Here is a 19,156-nt window from a genome sequence, read left to right on the forward strand (position 1 = left end):
GCATTTCTTCAAGCTAAAACAAGGAAATAATATTTTATTCATCTTTATACCTCATTTCAGGCAAATTTTTTTCCAGTCCTGACATGGTTCTGAGAGTCTCATTGCCCAGATGCTGTGGTGTGCTGCAAAACACACTGAGAATAATGAGGAGGCTGTTTTTTTCTGCAGTGCTGTCACACATATGCTGTCAGCACTGTGGCACAAAACATGATTAAGTCTGATATTCCGTCTTTTTACACTGCTATCCAGAGCACATCCCAACATATGTAAACTTTATTTTTTTAATATTATTCCTTGCAGCCCTAAGATTGACTGTTTTAATAGCACAGAAGTAAAGCAATGGGCCAAATTCAGTCATTCCGCTGATGCCAGTAAGGTTTATCCAATTTACAGTAATGTTACTGAGCCATTTCTGACTCACAGCAGGGAAATCAAGGCAAATTTGACCCATTTCCAAGTGGTAAAATGTATTGGGACATTTTCCTTCCTGCAAGTTCATCATCTCACTGGTGGAAAACAGCTCAGTGCAAGCCCATGCTGGGGAGCACAAAGCTCCACAAGAGGGTTTGCAGCTAAAAGTCAGTTTGTGATCAGCCTTGTTGATTTGTTGTGGGACTGGGACAAAACATCAGAAAAACTTCCCACCTGCACAGTTATAATGTGATGCAGTGATTTGCTGTTCTGTTAAAAGTAGGGGACCTGCCTTAGAAGTACACTGAAGTATTACCCGAATTTGAAAGAACTTGAAAAGTTTCACCTTGAAAAGCTGGATTTAAAATTGCTCCCTTTCCTTTCTGAGAACACACAAAAGCACCTCTGTTATGAATAAAAGTAGTAATCTTTCTTTACTCCTTCTTCCTTCTTAAAGTCTACTTTCCACTTTGATGTCTACTTTAGGCCCAAACAGTTGCAGTGAAACTTCTGGGCACGACCCAAAGGAAAAGTCCAACTGGATAATGGAGAACAGATTGCTGACTTAAATAGAGCTTTGTTGTGGATTTTTAAATTGTGGAAAATTAATACATGGTAGTTGAGTTTTTACATTAGAATTGATCATTTTCACTGACAGTGGCTAATGGGAAGGAGGAGGGTAACAAAAAAAAGTGTCCATCTCTAAAGAGTAAAGGTACATACACATTTACACATATCACCTAAAAACCTATACTGTAAAACAAAACCAACCCACAAATATCTACAAATTCTAGGCAACACCAAAATGCATGGAAGACTCTTCATCTTTTTTTACCACCAGATTATTCCCACAGCTAATGAATGAAATGTACCTTCTACAATAATTCACTGCATAGTTTAGCTACAGAATCTGAGGTGTCTGTCCACACAGAATCCCTGAGCAGGGAAGTTGTCCTGCTACCTGCACTCTCATGTTTCTGGGTCCAGTTAATCATTAACCATTGCTAGTCCACTCTCCTATTTATTGATAATCACTGTGATTCTAGACAATCAGAGATGCTAGAAGAACCTGTGGCAACCTGTATATAATTTAGCATGAAGGGAGCGATAAGGAACAATTAAGAGTGCTAGTGGGAAAAGGGCCTGGGGCTGACAATGGGGAACAATGGTCATAACATGAAATTTGCAGAAAATTAGGGAAACAATTAAAAGAAGAGCTGTAAAATCTCTGTTTCCACAGCCATGTATTTCAGATGCTTTCTTTTCTGATATAATTGCAATGTACAGATCATGGCTATTTGCAAATTATATTTTTTCCTGTTGGAATCCTCTTTGGAAAGAGTTGCCAATATCCAACCTTCTTTCCAGAAACCAATCATTATCAGATCATATTCAAATAATTGTACCTTCATTTTTTGTTACTGTTAAAATGTTTCCTCAGTGATTAACTAGGCCCATCACGGTATGTTGAGTAGTATTTTATTGTGTAATTGATGCACTGTTGAGAAATCATGACTCACAACTGAAACTGATTTTTTCCACATTCTGTTACTAATTTCTAAGGGTATTGCTCTGATGTATTCTACCAGCTCCCTTTGCCTTTTCTTAAATGTGGAAGTCAGAGCATGGGATGGGTTGCCAAAAATGCCCACGCCTTTTCCTTCTTGTAAAGCTAGAGGAACTCTGCCTGGTAGCAGAGGCATCAGCTGTTTTGGTCTCTGAATCCCTAAAGCCTGTTCAAGATCAGACTGTGGTTTCTCATGGCAAAGTTACTTTTGTTCTTTCTGCTTTCCTAGTTGTGTGTCTTAGACAAGAGTACATAGCTGTTGTTTGTGTTTGCCTAAATAGATGAGTGCCTGAACCGAAGGAAAGGGGCAGTCACTAACAAGAAGGAAAATATTTGAAGAGACAGCCAGGGTCACTTGCTAACAGGCCTCATCATATTCAGTTTCACAGCTCTTGTTTCTTTTATCTTGTTGCTTTTCTTGAGATTTTTCTTCAAATCACACACAAATGAACTTCCATCAGTTCACCTCTCCTAGAAGGGATTGTAGGAAATGGTTCCTAAGACCTGCTGTTGTTTACATCTCTTCTCTCCTGTTCTGTTTTGATAGCAGGACAACAACCTTAAATTATATCTCTGATGTGAGCATTTTTTTGGAGCCCTTGCTCTACTACAGCCTGCTGGTTAAATTATTTCTTCAGACAGGCTTATGGCAATTTGATGACATATGAGTGCAAGGAAAGGTCAAAATTTGGCACCCAAAGTCTACAGTAATAATAATGAATGTGTACATAGGGGTTGTAGCTATATAAGCACTTTACAAGGGAATTTCAGCATTACTGTTCCTGTGTGACAGCAGCAAATCAGAAGGAGCATGAGCGTGGCCAAGCCAGGAAGAGAACGCAGAGCCCTGGCTGAGCGCCCTCTCCATGCTGCATTTTAGTATTAGTTAAGGCAGCAGCTAAAGCAAAACTCTGCCCAGCAAATCACTGGTGTAGAAGTATTTAGGCCACAATTCAGCATGAGACAGCACATTGCTATTTACATTTACAGTTACATTTGCCTATACTGGAGGCAGTGTGAGCCTCAATCCCTGCAAAACAGGAGTCTTACTTCTGCAGCACTTGGTGCAACCCAGCCAAGAGCACAAGGCAGAAAGGAGAGGAGACTGTGAGAGCCAGGCAATCCTCTCTTTTTAATAGAGGAAAACAGCCTGCAATCCTACAGAGAGCCATGAGCAGGCTCCAGTGGGCTCCAGTCAGACCTTGCTCAGATACTGCTGGGGTGACAGGGAGCACAGGATTGCCCTGGGATGACACTGCCACCATGAACAGTCACCTTCTGCCACATTTCCTTTATGCTTCCAGACAATTCAGAGCTGGAAAGGACTCGTGCATTAGAGACAGAACTCTTCTAGAGATCAGTGAAACACATGCAGCACATTCTATAGTTAGTTTTAACTTAACTGGTGACTCGAGTGCAGGAGTCATGTCTGAGAGAAAGTGGTGCAGTGCCACTATCCCCAAAGCCTTACTCTCTCTGTTCCAGGGATCTGATAGTGCAAATTATGCCATATGCTTGGACACTGATTTTCATTATATAACCACCTATCTCCTGTGCACGGGTCTGAAACCACCCACTCATTTCACATACGCCACAAACAGAACCAGGAGACATAAAGTCAGAGAATAAAAAGGTAAGAAACTGGCATTTAGATCAGAGTGCTCTTAGAGCACAGAGGCTGACAATCAGATTAAGAAGTGTTTTTCTAATGAAATAACAACAGAATCACATCTATACCATGGGATTTTACTCCACAACAGTAGGATTGGTTAAAACATCCTGAATCAGGTCCAAAGTATGATGTAACTTCTTCACACATCTCCAAAACTCCAACTGAAACTCTTTTGTGCTTCCAGCACAGTTTCCGTGCTGGAACTAAGACCACACGAGGGCAGTGTAGTGGGGGAGTAAAATCCAGGGATATGCAAATTGAACTCTAAACCTGATTATCCTGCCTCTTCATGAAACCTGGAGAGGTAGAGCTGTGTCTAGAGCATAGAGTGGCCTGCAATTACCCCGCAAACTACAGAGGAAAGTTTAACACTTCTCTTCAGCCTCTTCTTATCACTGTATTTTGTCCTGCTTTTATTTCCTTCACCACTGTTGTGAATATTCTCTTTCCTAGAGAAGTGTCTCACAGGTTGAGACTTCAGTACATTCTGCTCTGCAAACATTCAAAGACTGGGCTCCTAACCGAAGGGAAATTGTAAGAGTTGTGGAAAGTCAGGCCTGCAGTTCAGTGAGGTGAGCATTTTGTATTGGAGCAAAATCTCCAAAACTGCGATTAAACACCCCTGGATTCCCTCATCTAACCCAAAATACAAATTCTCCCAGGAAAGCAAACAAGACCACTGTCCTTGACTTTTGACAAGTATAATTTTCATATTATTTCACTAGGCTAGGAAATCTATTCTTCAGAAACTCTTAGCTAAGCCTCTTTTCCCCTCAAACCCTCTGCAGGGTTCAGTTCTCTAACCCACTGACACAGCTTCTCAAGTAATTTTTTCAAGATGAAAGCAGCCAGAATTCTTCAAATCCTCTAACTCAGTTTTACTGTGAACATGTTCTTAACACATGCAATATGTACTTATGTAAACTTGAGATTATTAAGTTTGTCTGCATTGTGCGTGACTGATCCTTTAGCTCCTCAATAAACTTATTTAAATAGATAACTCTCCTAGGACATTGTTGTATTATTCTGCAATTTCTTTACCTTCAGATTTGGTTTTATAAGCAATTGTTTCTTTGAAAATTGATACTGCTATTGCTTTAAAATTGATATTGCAATCCTGTGTAGTTAGAGACAGTGATAAACAAGAGCTTGCTCTCATATCCTTAAGGAAACATGCAATTGTTTAATAATCCCACTCTTCTGTCCAAAGCTGGATTTTTATCCATTGCATGCTCTTTCTACTGCTGTGCAATTATTACTAAGGCACAGTAATATCTGTGTTTTCCATTTCCACAAGCACAGCATTTCATGCCTTGCATCACTCACACCAGCCAAAGCTGTGCTAATGTATCCTTAAAGGGCAAGAAAACTAATGAGGTAAAACCTTTCTACCTGAAACCTAGGATTATTTCCTTCCACAAAATTCTGCTTTGCAGGTTATTCCTTCATGAAATCCTGCAAAATAAACTTATGATATTCTCAGTCACAATTAATGGTACGCTAACAAGTCACAAACCTTTTCCTTGAACAGTGGTTTTGTATTTTACTATGTATCTGATCAATTAAATCCCATATTAGGGCTTCATTTTGAATCCTATTTCCTTCAAAATTCATATCAAATTACATGGACCTGTATTCTAGTACAAGATCCAGTATATAGAAGATTATTTTGCACTTTTTTTTTGTTTTACACACCAGCTTATGTATCCTTGGTCATAGCAGGAAATCTGATCTCCTTCATACACAATTCCTTATTCTTTCAGTCAGCCACAAAGCCAGCTTCAGAGTAACTGCTCATTACAGGCAAAATACTGGTCTCTCTTAGGGAATGAGAGATCAGCCTTTGATTTAAAAATGCCCATGGTCTGGGCCTAAATCTTCTCTGTCTTTCTCTTCTGTCTCTGACAGTTCGCTATAATTTAAGGGAAGCCATTCTTTAGGGTGTGGGTAAATAAATGTTATGGCTGTCTCACAGAGAGAATAGCATTTAGATCATAATAGAGGCTTGTTATTTCCAGTTTAAAAAAAGCCAGTTCTGAGTCCTGTCCTGGATGCCTAGCTACACATGTGACTGATATAGTGCATTTTGTATATTTTGGCACAAGAATGTGGTACACAATGATCTCATTTAGCAATATTTTGAAAAACATGCCAATTTTGAAAAAAAAAAAGCCATTCAAATATGTGACAGAGCTGTGCCTTCTGTGGAAGAGGGTATAAAATTGAGAATTCTTGGCTTGTGATATAACCTATCCACTGTTTCTAAGGAGAGAGTCTTCATTAACGTCTATTTTCAATTTTCATTTTATAAAATAGTTTATGCCAAACTGGGACATATCATCAAGTAAGGCCAAGTTGGGTAAGCACATGTTTTTTGTATACAATGAGAAGTACATTGTGGTCTGAATTCTGTTTAGACTGAAGTCTTTTACTAAGCTGCTTTTATACAGAGGGGTTAGAATGAAGGCTTAGAATTAACATAAGATCTCTTGTTGCTTATGACTAAGAATATTAGTGAAAAGACTAATTGGTTTGTATGAGAAGTTTAGAAATCTACTTTTATTCTTAATATCCAGTGCTGGTCCTTCAAGTCAAAAAGAACTGACTCATCCTGTGACTCAAGTATTGCAGTGTTGGTTTCCATTATCCACCACATCAGAACAATGACATGCAGACATGTACATTTTACTTGGGTTTACCAGGTTTTCCAATATAATTAACATCAGTGCTCTGGACTATTATTGCAAGGCGGGAGAAAGCTGTGGATTGTTTCTGTTTCAATTTTAAGAAATGCTGATTTTTCTAAGTGCTTTAGCTGTCTATATTCTACTGAAATCTAAGTGAGAATCTGTAATTCTGCTGAAACTGCTAATGATGTACTTGCTGTGTTTCCCTTTTTCTTTTATTAACAGATTTCTGTGTTTTCTCCTAAAGTTCCGCAAATGATATACAAAGTTACAAAATCCAAAATGAGACAGTTTAAAGGTATTCAGGCACAATTGTAAAGCTGTTTCGCAATTCTAAATATTTAACATCTTGTTATAACAGCAATGAAGAGATACTTGGCAAGGCTGACTAAAACAGATGTTGAAAGAAGAAAACTAGTAACCATTTAACTGTGCAAAAGGGCTCAAACATGATTTGGAGCCTATGGGAAATGTGATATGAGTGGTTATTGTTGTGTCTGCCAATTAAATCAAGCTCATCAAATTATTCATAGCAAATAAAATCTGTTGCAAAACAAACCCGTTTGACTCATAGCAGACTGTTCAAAGATGCTTCAGTCTCTCTAAATGTACTTTTTCTTCATTTGAGAGAGACTAGGAGACCATCCACAATGGTCAGCAGTTGCTTTAATTGGTGATATCCATGACAGTAACTGGTTTTTATTCTTTTCCTTGATGACAAATATTGATGTTTTGGAGGGAATAGATACTTTCCTATTTGTAAAGAACACAGTACTTTCATTACAGTTTATTAGAGAGAAAATAAAAAAGAAAGAGCACTAATACATCCAAACAAGAAAGAAGTCTAAGATTAAATCATAGTTAAGTATTGAAGCATGATCACAATAATTTCAGGTAATTTATGAACTGAACACTTCTGGTATAAATGTTTCACTGTTAGGAAAGAATAAGTGTAGGGATTTAGAGTTCTGGTACCAGTCACACAACAACTAGGTGATACTGAATAGTCATACTCAGGTTTACCAAGAACACCTGAATATCGCACACTGCACAGAGCACACCAAATACAGCACCGTTATTCCAAGGCTCTGACTCCTAAGACAATAGAAGTATCTTTTAGTAATAGCTTTTGTGCTGGAAAGAAATTTGTGATTTTTCCTGACTTTGAATCTACTACCTAGTGAAAGAACCCACTTACACTTAAGAGAATGGGAGCACAGTTCTGCTTTTTACTTGTTGAACTCATCTACAGAAAGAAAATTGCTCAGCCCTACAGTATAGTCTGATTCCAAGCTATATGAAAGGATCACACAGTGTTTCTACTTCACAGCACAGAGACAAAGGTTAATGAAAGCCAAAACCTTGGGGTTCAAATCTGTTCCTTGCTGTCACTGTAACCATCCTGTGGATTAGAGAGCTCTCTTGCCATGTGGCTCTCCCACAACTGGAACAGTTTCCCATAAACAACATTTTCAGTTAGCTGTTTGTGTTCAGACTATTCTGGGTTTTTTAGGAACAGCTGTGCAGTTGAGCATCTCCCACTAAATTGGTAGTTAAAACCACTTTAGGCAACTAATTCAAGCACTGTACAACACGGGAAGCACTGGAAAGCAAGGATGATGCTGTAGCTAAACAGCACAGTAGAAAAATAAAGACTAAAACATCCTGCTCATATCTCACACTGTTTCAGGGTTTCCCTCACCTTTCAGACACTGTGGACCTTTTTAAAAGAAGCTACAACATAATTATAACAAAATATAGAGCCTTAAGAAACCATGCATAGAATGTCTGGAATATTTTATTGGACTCCTCAACAATTTAATCGCTTTTACTTCTGAAAAAAACACATCATGTATCTTGCTAGCTAACCTCCTTATCCAGAAACACATATCCAGAAAGCACTGAGCCTCTGGTTTTAGTAAATCTCCACTCTCCCTTTGCTTCCTATTTTGTTCTGTAATTTTGCAATGCTTCTCAATGAAACTGCCTTTTTCATGATTATCAGTGGCCACAAGCTTTCCAGCCCAGAAGCAAACACCCTCTGTCCCCAGATAGTCTCTACCCTCTGTCCCCAGATAGTCTCTGGCTTTCATCCATCACTGACTGCCAGCAGTTCCCACTGTTCAGTGAACACACTTCAAGACCTGCATGTTCTGGGCCTAAAATTATTTCTTTGATAGCATTTATATATCCAGCATCTTTTATGCCACAGCCTTTGAAACAAGCTAAAGATATACATGCTTTGTCCAGAGGTCATTTAATCATGGACATGCAGCTGGAAATGCAGCAACAGTTAATAGTGCCTAGCAATATAAGAGCACTTTAGGTCAGCAAACTATTAATGCATTTGTTTCTAATGAAGCTGCTGCTGTAATTTAGGAAAGAAGCAGAATAATTATTCAGTTTGGAGTTTGGCCAGGAGACCAAAATGAACTGCATTCAGACTTCAGTAAAAATGCTCAAGAGTTTAAAATGGCCACAAATAATGTGGACCTAGATTTTAAATTTCATCTGAAATATGGATGAGCAGGTCATTTTGCTGTCAATGGGTCTCTAATTGGTTTGCCTCAGAGCATTTTTTTGATCAATACTTTCTACTTCTTTGTGTAACAAAGATTCTGCATTCATCATGTCTCAATATTTTTACATTCAGTGCTTTGCAATCCCTTAGTTATAAACCCCATGATTTAGTGAGGCCAAAGTGAAGAAACTGGAATAATTTTAGCATAGTTTGCACATTGAAAAGCCTTGATTTTTAAAACTAATAATTTTGTCTTATATCTATGAGGAAAATCAAGAACTTTCTATCTAATGGTTTTAGACCAAATTAGGTTTCTTTCAAGAGTTGATTTTCTTGCTTCTTCTGCTTCCTTACCAAAACAAAGATTGGAAAGAAAAGGGTCCTTTTTAATTTTAACTTGATGACTCACTGGGAATTTGGATGGCCTAGAATTACAAGTGGTTGTCCCAGGTGAATAATTGTTTCTATCCCTGTCCCACATTACACAGAGAATCTTACGTTTATTCAACCTCTTGACCATGGAGCAGGGCAAGGGCTTGGCTTGGTTCATCTGCTGAAGGCTTCTCTGATCACCAGTCAGAGCTGTGAGTGCTTCAGACATGCACATGGACCACAGTGACCCACGGCTGTTTGCATCAGGAGAAGCTGAGTGCAGAGAGGCTGTTATATGGACAGCATTTCTTTTCCAGGGAGAATCTTGTACTCACAGCCAACCAGAATGAGCTGCCTCCACAGGAGTGTCATGCTCCTTTCCTTTGCTAGGAAAGCACATCAGCACTGAGGCACCAGCACAGCTGGGTGAGTACAGCCCTAGCCAGGCCTATAATCTACTTTTGGTCTTGGCAGTAACCTCCCACGGGCATAATTGATAGTCTGCTTTCAGTCATGGCCTTCACACAACCTAACATTTACACTCTGACCCATAATTATATTTAGAACATACACACACCTCTTCCTGCACAGAGAATAAAAAGCTGCACAGCACATCTTTCAGGAGACTGTAAAGATTCCACTCATCCATCCCTAAAGACAAAAAGTCCTTTTCAAAGTTTTCCATCATGCTGTGCAATAGTGGTTAACGTTGTCAATCTCCTACATGTGTCTTACAAAGAAGACCAGAGAAATAACTAGGATACAATTTCTTTATTCAAATGAAAAATGTCCTTCCTTACAGCATTCCAGTTACTGAGGATTACTCTATGTTATATTACCAAGATATATATATTTCATCAAATATAATGAAGCTGGAACAAACAATGTGAGACTTAACATATCTATGACTTTTTACCTCAGGAGACCAGCACAAAGCAGAAGGTTTTACCAAGATATTTTATTATAAAAGTGAGTGATATGCATGCTTAAAACATTCACCAAGGGAATGAGAGGCTGCAAAATATTAAAGTAACCCTAGACCACATTAGCATAGCCTTGATCTGCAGGAACAGTGCTGGCAATAAACTTTAGGTCAGTACTGACTTTTTTAAACTTCACTGCAGTTTCTTGTAATGTCCTTTGTTATGTCAAATTTTAACTTCAAATACAGTGAGCAAATTGGCCCATATGTTTAAGTCTGGTCCTGATTTATACAAAAGGCCCATTGTCCTTCTTGCAAGGTTGACTGAACAATGCCCAAGAACTGTACTCAAGGATGCTTTTTGGTTTCAAGTTAGCAGTTGAAGTTAAAAGATGTGATGTTTATGTTGCCTTTACTTCAGATATTACACCACTGTAATCTAGAAAGCTCACCAGAACAGCTCCCCAGCAGGTCTGCAATAGAAATATGGATTAGGAATACTTTTAAAGGCCATCTGATTTGTCATCACCAAAGGAGCAGGATCAGTGTGCCTGCCCAGGGAAAAGAACATACTCACTCCTGAAATGTTCCTGAGCTTCTGTCAGTCAAAACAGCACAAGACTTGAAAGAAATAGAAAAATGAACCCTATTTCCCAGAAGGCAGTATACTAAACACTGCAGCCCATGCACTTTTAATAGATTTATGGCTTATATGTATTATAGTAGTTAATTTTTTGGCAGCCCACATTTTTAAGGAATTTTATTTACCTTCTTCTGGGACTGAAAGTTTTTCTCCTCATAAATCAGCCTGTTGCAGAAGACAATCATAATGGCATTTTGCTGCTGCTTGGGAAGAAGGTGACCAGAGCTCTGCAGTCCTGAGGTGCGGTCAGGGACCAGCTGCCTTCCCAGGAGGAGCAAGCACTGCTGCACCTATGGCATTCCAGCACAATTCTCCAGTTGCATGTTGCCTTCAGTCCTTGGGACACAGGCTCAACTCTTTAAAAGTCAGGGCTTTTGGGAGGTTTCCTTCTCTGCATCCACTAGTCTCAATGTACCCAATTTCCCTGGACAAAATGCCAAACCAACTTCCTTAAAGAACAGCACCAGTCCTATTCAAAGGCCTCAGTGAAAATGTTCAGCCCTGCAGGGAAGCACTTCCTTCCAGAAATTATGGTATACACAGATATTTTACACATTAGGATACTGCCAACACTATACAATGCCAGCTTTTGTCACATCTGTAGTAGCTGCGCCCTGTAGTGCATTACCAGCAGCTATTTCTATGAAGCCAAATGTTCAAGGCAACGTTGCTTACATGGCTTTGATTTAGCACTGAATGCAGAGAAAATGTTGTCTAAATCCTTATTTCAGAGTTATTAACTAGTTATCATCTATTATTTGTTGTCATATTCTGTTGTATTCATTTTGATAAGCATTTAATTTAACATCAAATATTTTTTTTCTTCTAAGTAATGGGATCATGTTCTGCCAAAAGCAATTCCTCTTTGCTTGCTTTTTTTGTTTTGTTTTATAAAATGAAATCATCACCATGTAATCCAGACTAATCACTTCCCTGACAATCTGTCAGCAAAATACAGGGATACATGGCTCAAAATATAATACAAGCAAAATATGGCATGTCAAAACCTGCCTTCCTTGGGCTGTCATAATTCCTGATGAACACTGGCTATATGTGATACGCTCCATAGCAGTACCAATGGCTCTCTAAGGACTACAGCTGAAGTGATTTGCCAGTGATACAGCCTAGATATCCCTTGCTATGAAATCTGAAAAATTATACCCTTTCCTTGTAATTCCAAGTAAGAACCTAATTTCATTATGTATATTGTTCTTCTCAAAGGGCAAGAAGACTACAGTGCACAAAACAAAGCCTTGAGAAAGGGAAAAAGAGTATCAAGCACCTATAGCTAAAGCAAAGATAACCTGGAAAATACACCAGTTCTTTGACTTAGAGCAACCTGCCTGAGTCCAATAGAAAAAAAATGGAGGGAAGGATTGGCATCCAGAGGGGCCCTGACAGGCCTGACAGGTCGGTCTGCATGAACTTCACAAAGCTCCACAAGGCCAAGTGCAAGTCCTGCATCTGGGCTGGGGAAATCACAGCACCAATACAGGCTGGGCAAAGAGAGGAGTGGGGGCAGCTCTGGGGAGAAGGACTGGGGGTGTTGGTGGGTGAGGGCTGGACAGGAGCTGGCAGTGTGTGTTTGCAGCTCAGAAAGACAAACATGTCCTGGGCTGCACCAAAAGAAGTGGGAGCAGCAGGTCAAGGGAGGGGACTGTCCCTCTCTGCTCTGCTCTTGTGAGAGACCTGGAGTGCTGCATCCAGCTCTGGGGCTCCCAGCAAAACAAGGACATGGAGCTGCTGCAGCAAGCCCACAGCATGGTCCCAGGTATGGTCAGAGGCCTGGAGCACCTCTGCTGTGAGGACAGGCTGGGGGAGCTGGGCTGTTCAGCCTGGAGAAGAAAAGGCTTCAGGGGGACCTTACAGCACCTTCCTGTGCCTGAAGGGACTCCTGAAGAGCTGGAGAGGGACTTTGCAGGCTCAAGGGCCTGGAGTGGTAGGACAAGGGGTGAATGGCTTCAAACTGAAAGAGGGAGGATTTAAATTAACATTAGAGAGAAATTCTTTGCCCAGAGCAGCTGTGGCTGCCCCATCCCTGGAAGTGCTTCTGGCCAGGCTGGATGGGGCTCTGGTGGAACCCCCTCATCCACCATGGCAGGGCTGTGACGAGATGGTCTGTAAGGGCCCTTCCAACCCAGACTCTATTATGGTCCTATGAGTTATGCTAATGCTCCTCTTAATGAGGGATTCTTGTAAAAACTACCTGGGGAGCCTCTCCTTCATTTGAAATTGATTCTTTTCAGAGGAGATGAATTAGAAGACAATTAAAACTAGGAATATACAGCTTCTTTGAAAGCCAGCCCTTAGGTTATGTTAGTTGAAATATTTCAGAACTGTTCTTGAAATTTCATTATTTCTTTAAATGTTCACAATTTTTTGCTGCTGTGAAATTTTCTAAGATTAATTCATAAGAAAAATTATCATCACCTCACTGGGATCCCTAGGGACAGCTGTAAAAGCTTTTAAGCAGACTTTTTTTGCTAAAAAGAATTATGGAAGAGTTCTGCACCCATTTCAGAATTTACATTATATATGACCTATAAAAATATAACCTCATCCTCATTTCTTGATTTCTTATTTCTGCATCAAAAATGAATAGAAAATGTGATATTAAATATACTACTTAGCCTTAAAGTTTGAGTAAATGACATATATGAATTTTTGCATTATCTCTTGACAAATACCATACAGAATGGACAGGACAAAACAGAGGTAGCATTTTGAAAAATTTGTTTTCTGCCATTTTCAGACTGTCATTTCAGAGCAAATGGAAAAATTAGTTTTATCTCTTTTGCATTAATAAAAACTGATGTATTTAAAGTGCAGTAACTTTTGTAGAATCTGACATGGTAATTCCACTAATCTGGAAAAAACAGACTGGAAGACACATTTTTTAATACAACAGTATGATGGTCACCAGAAACACAATAACTCTATCTAAAAATACTAAGAGGATTAAAATGGTCCTGTAGTAAATAAAAGAAAAAATCCTAATTTTTTGTCACAAATTAATTTCTAAATATGTTTAAGACCTAAGATTCATGGTCCTGAGCAAAGGTGCGTATTTGTTGTATCAAAGGGAAATTACTGTATTTATAATAAATTGTGTATTCCTATAATGTGCCACTAAGACAAAACCCTCCCCAATATATTCTGCTTTCTTATTCTATTTTTTATGAGACTTCCCAGGGTCCATGACAAGAAACATATACATGCAATTCAGTAATATTTGATAAAGTTTGTACAAAAATGGTTTAACCAGATAGAGAGCAAAATTTGACCTAACAAATACATAGCATAAAGCATTTATCCAGTGCTTTGCCAAAGTTTCAAATACATTTTGCATAGTGCAACATTTTTCAATCTTTTTACTTCCTTCTCTTGTTTTCTAGAGGAGATGAAAGTCTATGAGTAACAAATTCAGATCTACCATGAATGAGTTTGCTTTTCTCAGTCACTTTTAGGAAATTGCCCTAAGCCAGTGGTGTAAGTATGAAAACATTGTTAGTGTTCTGCACCAGCACAAACATTCCTGGTTACATCTCAGTTTCAGAGTTATCTTCTACAGTATACCTTGTACCTGGAAAACACACTCCTCACACCTTTAAGGAGAACAGAGCCTGAATTCCTCAATTTCAGGGTACAGAGCATATTTGAGGTGCTTGCCTGAGGCTGATGCCAGAACCTGCGTTTTTAAATGTGTGTCCCTACACTACCAGATTAACTAGCTGTCAGGCATGAACTGCAGAGCAGATTGGACCATCTGTGGGGGAATATGACAAGATTTCTATCCAATAGTTTGAGTTCTTTCTCTGCAGGAAATATCAATGTAAGATGCCAAATGGAATTTGGAATTTAAAAGGAAATTAGTAATAATTTTGAAGCTATAATTAGAAGAGAGAAAACCAAGGAATACAGAGTAGGATATGGAGCTATTAAATCTCCATGTGAAGGCCAGCTGCCTGTGTCTGTGCTCTTCCTAAGGTGGTGCAGGCCAGCTGGCTGCCCTGGATTTCATGGCACAATGCAGAGTGAAGGAACACACACAGGTGAGGAGGTACAGGTCCATGTGCTACAGGCAGGGTGGGTTTGCATCCCATGGATGAGGCCCTTGCAATGGCACTGCTCTTCTCCTTAGGAAATACATTTTAGACTCCTTACCTATTCCCCAGACTAGACTATTCACTAGACTGACACCTGTGCTCTGTCCCACAGGTTATTCAACAAATAACATACCACACGTTAAGGTTCTGGAACACTCAACCTGGAATAAACATACATAAAAGAAACTTGAGAAGTTGGTATACACTGTAAATTTTGAAGGTTTTTGCAACGCATGTTATGGTCAGAGTCACTTTACTGCTTGCTTCCTTCTCCTTTTTTGTCTCCCAAGCAATTTACTCAAAGATGAGCTTTACCATCATTTCATTTGAGTGGATCTGTGACAGCTCTCTGGGTTATTGACTTTGTTACTCCCACAGTGCCCATCCAGTCCCCCAGCACTGCTTGCCTCCAGCCCTTACCTCAACTTCCTCTTTAGAGTAAAGGCACTTCTCAAGCACTTGGGTGAACCACAGCTACTTAAAAGCCACAAGCACAAATTGGTCATTTGGCAAAGAATATTATTCTTCCCCAGCTGATGTAATCAGCCTTTCTCAGTGAGCACTCCTGGATGCAGCACGTGCTCCAGGGCTGCTTTGCAGTGCACTTGGTGCAATAGCTGTGACTCTCAGATGCAGAACTAGCTTTGTCTTATCCATGCCACCCATGAAATGTTTCCACACACAAATCAAGGAACACAGTTAAGGAAAAGAAAAAATGGAGCTAGAGAAAACACCCTGATGGAGTTTCTTTTTAATTACATGCCTGTTTTTTGCCTATTCCACAATGCTAAAAATGAATACCACAGATGGAGGGTGGGTGTTAAAGGCCCACTGAATATTGAAATGTTACTGATCTGTTATAACAGGAAACATCTGTGCTAAATACAGTATTTAGTAGCTCTTCCCATTTCAGTTGTGGAACATCAGTATTTACAGGACACTACCAAGAAATTGTTTGTACTCATGGTCACAGTCACTTCAAACCTAATACTGACTGATTTCCTGCTCTGAATCATCTCAACAACTATGGATTTTGGAAAACCAATGTATTTAATCAATTATCCTATGGTTTATCCAGACATCAAATATTTGCAGCTCCAGAACTAACAGAGAAACAACTATTTCAATTCTTTCTAGTAGGCTACATTCATTTCTATTTTTGTGCACAAAGTCCACAATTCTTTTACCAATACGTAACATTTTCAGGCAGTTTTTCAGACCAGATTTTCAGAAAGTTTGGAGAACATTTTAAATGCATGTTTATCCTAACTGATGCTTAAAGTATTTAAGGCTTCTTCATCCCTCAACTAAGCCAATTTTCTCTCTTATAATCTCCTCTAATCTTTTAGTAATGTAGGAACTGCCACAATACATCAGACCCAAGGGTCTCTCCACCCCAGTATCTAAGTTCTGCTAGAACTAGCAAGAGCTGTGTCAGGTCCTGGAACAAACAAAATATTTAGGTTTGATAATTAACCACCTCAAACAGTCTGCTGCCCCCTCATCTACTCTGTATGTAAGAATCCTATTCTTCTCCTTTGGCTTTCTTGTCTGTTTGTTCTTCCCTTTTCATGAAAACTCAATTTTAACGACAGCAGCTTCACAGAGATCTGGGTTTTGCTCCTGTGAGCATGTTAAGTTCTAAGAGACATCATCAATCAGCCTTTGAATGTTTAGTGTCTTTCAAGTTTCTTTACTTTGGAATAGTTCTTTGCCTTTTGTGTAAGTGCCTTCATGTGTATCCTCTTCAAATATGTTACCTACAAGAAGCCCTGGTTGACTTGTTCTTGCTTCCTTCTATATCCATAAGAGCCATCAATCAATATCTGAAACAAGCCCGATTTCTATTTGTGTTACAAATTCTCCCTCCTAAATACAGTAACTCAAAAGCAAGGGAGAGAGCACTATTGGTTTTCCTGTTGTTCATCTGTTTCAGACATGCTTCTGTTTGATGTGGGGAGGTGAACAAGCAAGGCAGCTTCAAAAGGCATTGCTCTAATGTTGGTTTTGCTTAAAACCATAAAGCTCAGTCCTCAGGGGGGAAGGAGATGGGCTGGATCTCAGTGTTCCAAGGAGCTTTGCTGCACATGTTCAGCTGTTTCTTACCCAGAGCAGTGAAGGGAAATGCCCTTGCAGGCACACTGAGGTTTCCAGAAGCTCTTCACAGTTACATCTACTGACACCCCAGTGCTGATGTGGGGAAAGTTTCCTATGTGTTACAGCTCTGTGTAAAAGCTGCTTTAACAACAAAAAATTCAATGCAAACATTTACAGGTCATCCCTGAAACAGGACACTAACAGGGAATATCCACAGTAAGACAGAGTCCAGGTGGATAAAAGGCCTGCAGCTGCATTACCCCTTCCAGTAGTGTATAGTCATGCAGACTGCCAATATCCTACACAAAATGGAAGAGTATGGGCAGCCCAGATGTATTGGGATTTGCTCTCTCCTTTTATTTGGTTCACCAGTTCTGTGGTTTTCTGATCTGTCAAGCTTTCAGAGACATGCCCCACATGAACACAGTGTACACATGAGAAAGACAGACCCAGAAGAAACAGCATTCTTCTAAGGCAATTAAACAAGTAATGCTTTGTTATGAAAAGCACTCCATGAACATTGAAATAAACAAAAAGTGCCTTTTTTAAAGTTTGAAGTAGATGTCCCACTTATTATACAATTATATTTGTGCTTGGCAATTGTATTTGGGTTCACTTCTTTGTTTACAGCTGTTGATAATAAGAATTACTCAGTGCAGCACATTTCCAAAATTGTTGAAAGGCATAAATATACAAAATCTGCTGAACTTGAAACTGCAAAAATTCCATTCCTACTCCCAAATGTGCTTCCAAGGAAAGTCAGATAATATTCTGGGTGATGAGTCATGGAAGAAGACTACCTTATCAGGGAATACAGAGTATGAAATCCATCTTGTATGAGAAATTCATATTTTACAACACTATGCTCATGCAAATTAGTGGTTTTCTTTCATATCAGAAAACAAAGTTTGCTGATCCATTATTTAGTTTTGAATTTACTACTGAAAAGTCTGATGGCTCAATAGCTACAGGTGTAGAGGAGGTTTCAGACTCATCTGAGTGCAGCTGCTGTGTGTTTGACATAGACCATGAATCTACACACAAAAGTCCATCTAAAAATGTCTCTTCAGAGTTATTTGATATTAAAAAATCCTAGAAAAGATCAAACAGGCAGAATAAATTTTGGATTTAAAAAGTGCATTAAAAATTCAACCACATAAAAATTTTCTTGCTCTATAACCTCAGATGTATTAGCATAACCATCACATGAATCTTTTTTCAGATGCTGGGGTTATTATAGGAACACAGGGCGGATCCTCAGCTGGTGAAAATCATTAGAGCTGCACAGAAGCCAATTTATGCTAGCTGAAGTACTGGCCCATAAAATCTCTTCCAAACCTGAGAAAGAACATCTTGTACTACAATATAACAGGTCTTCAGGTGATTGAAAAGCATCCTGATGAACAGTGTGGTTTCAGGAAAAAAAGCAGCACTGTATGCCTGACAAATTTCTGCTCTGTGTTCTTTTCTTTAACTTGATTAGAAAGATATATTCAAGCAAAAAGCTGCCTGGTACAATGCATCATTAGTCACACACTGCTTCCAATAGTGAACCATCAATTTTCTTTTAGATGTGAATATGTGCAAGAGGTCAAACTGGAACTGGAACATTAGCCAGGAAGCAGATGGGGACTGTGATTGAGAGTCTACCTCCTGGGTATATGTTGTACAAGCAGCAGCTCAGCAGAAGAGGGAAAGTTATCAAGCCCCTTTGCAGTGCATGCAAACTACAAATAAACACGTTCACATAAGCTACAAATTTGGGTTGACCACTGTGTGTTTAAGAAAAGATTCTATTTCATGTGAAGTTGGCAAAGCAGTAGCCTCCATGCAATATGAAACATGTTCTGTTTCACAGAGAGCAGTTTGGAATATCTATTTCTAACTTTGGAATCCACATCACTACAGTAGGTATGAGTGATTTCAATGCAGAAAATGAAGTAATTGCAAATGCCGGGTGTTATGGAAAAGTGAAATCATATCTATAGTATTTTTTTAACATATATAACCATAACCATATTTAAACCTTAAATTTAAACAACTTATTTTCAGGCATTTTTTAAGAATCAAGATTATTGCAAATACCAAATTATCCACTTTCCTTATTCAGAGCATGAGTAGCAAACATATCCCATCCTAAACTTTCCACTCACTCTTG

The 19,156-nt window shown here is 39.1% G+C and overlaps 1 protein-coding gene across 2 annotated transcripts in view; it reads left to right on the plus strand.

The window, feature by feature from the left end:
• Positions 1 to 5,868: 5,868 nt before the first annotated feature.
• Positions 5,869 to 19,156, plus strand: part of LIPC (lipase C, hepatic type) — a 62,951-nt gene continuing 49,663 nt past the window's right edge. For both annotated transcript variants that reach the window (XM_074549447.1, XM_074549449.1), the window contains exon 1: positions 5,869 to 6,009. The gene's annotated coding sequence lies outside the window, so the exon portion shown is untranslated. The remainder of the gene's footprint in view (positions 6,010 to 19,156) is intronic.

The sequence above is a fragment of the Zonotrichia albicollis genome, chromosome 11 (assembly GCF_047830755.1).
Source record: "Zonotrichia albicollis isolate bZonAlb1 chromosome 11, bZonAlb1.hap1, whole genome shotgun sequence".
Taxonomy (NCBI): Eukaryota; Metazoa; Chordata; class Aves; order Passeriformes; family Passerellidae; genus Zonotrichia; species Zonotrichia albicollis.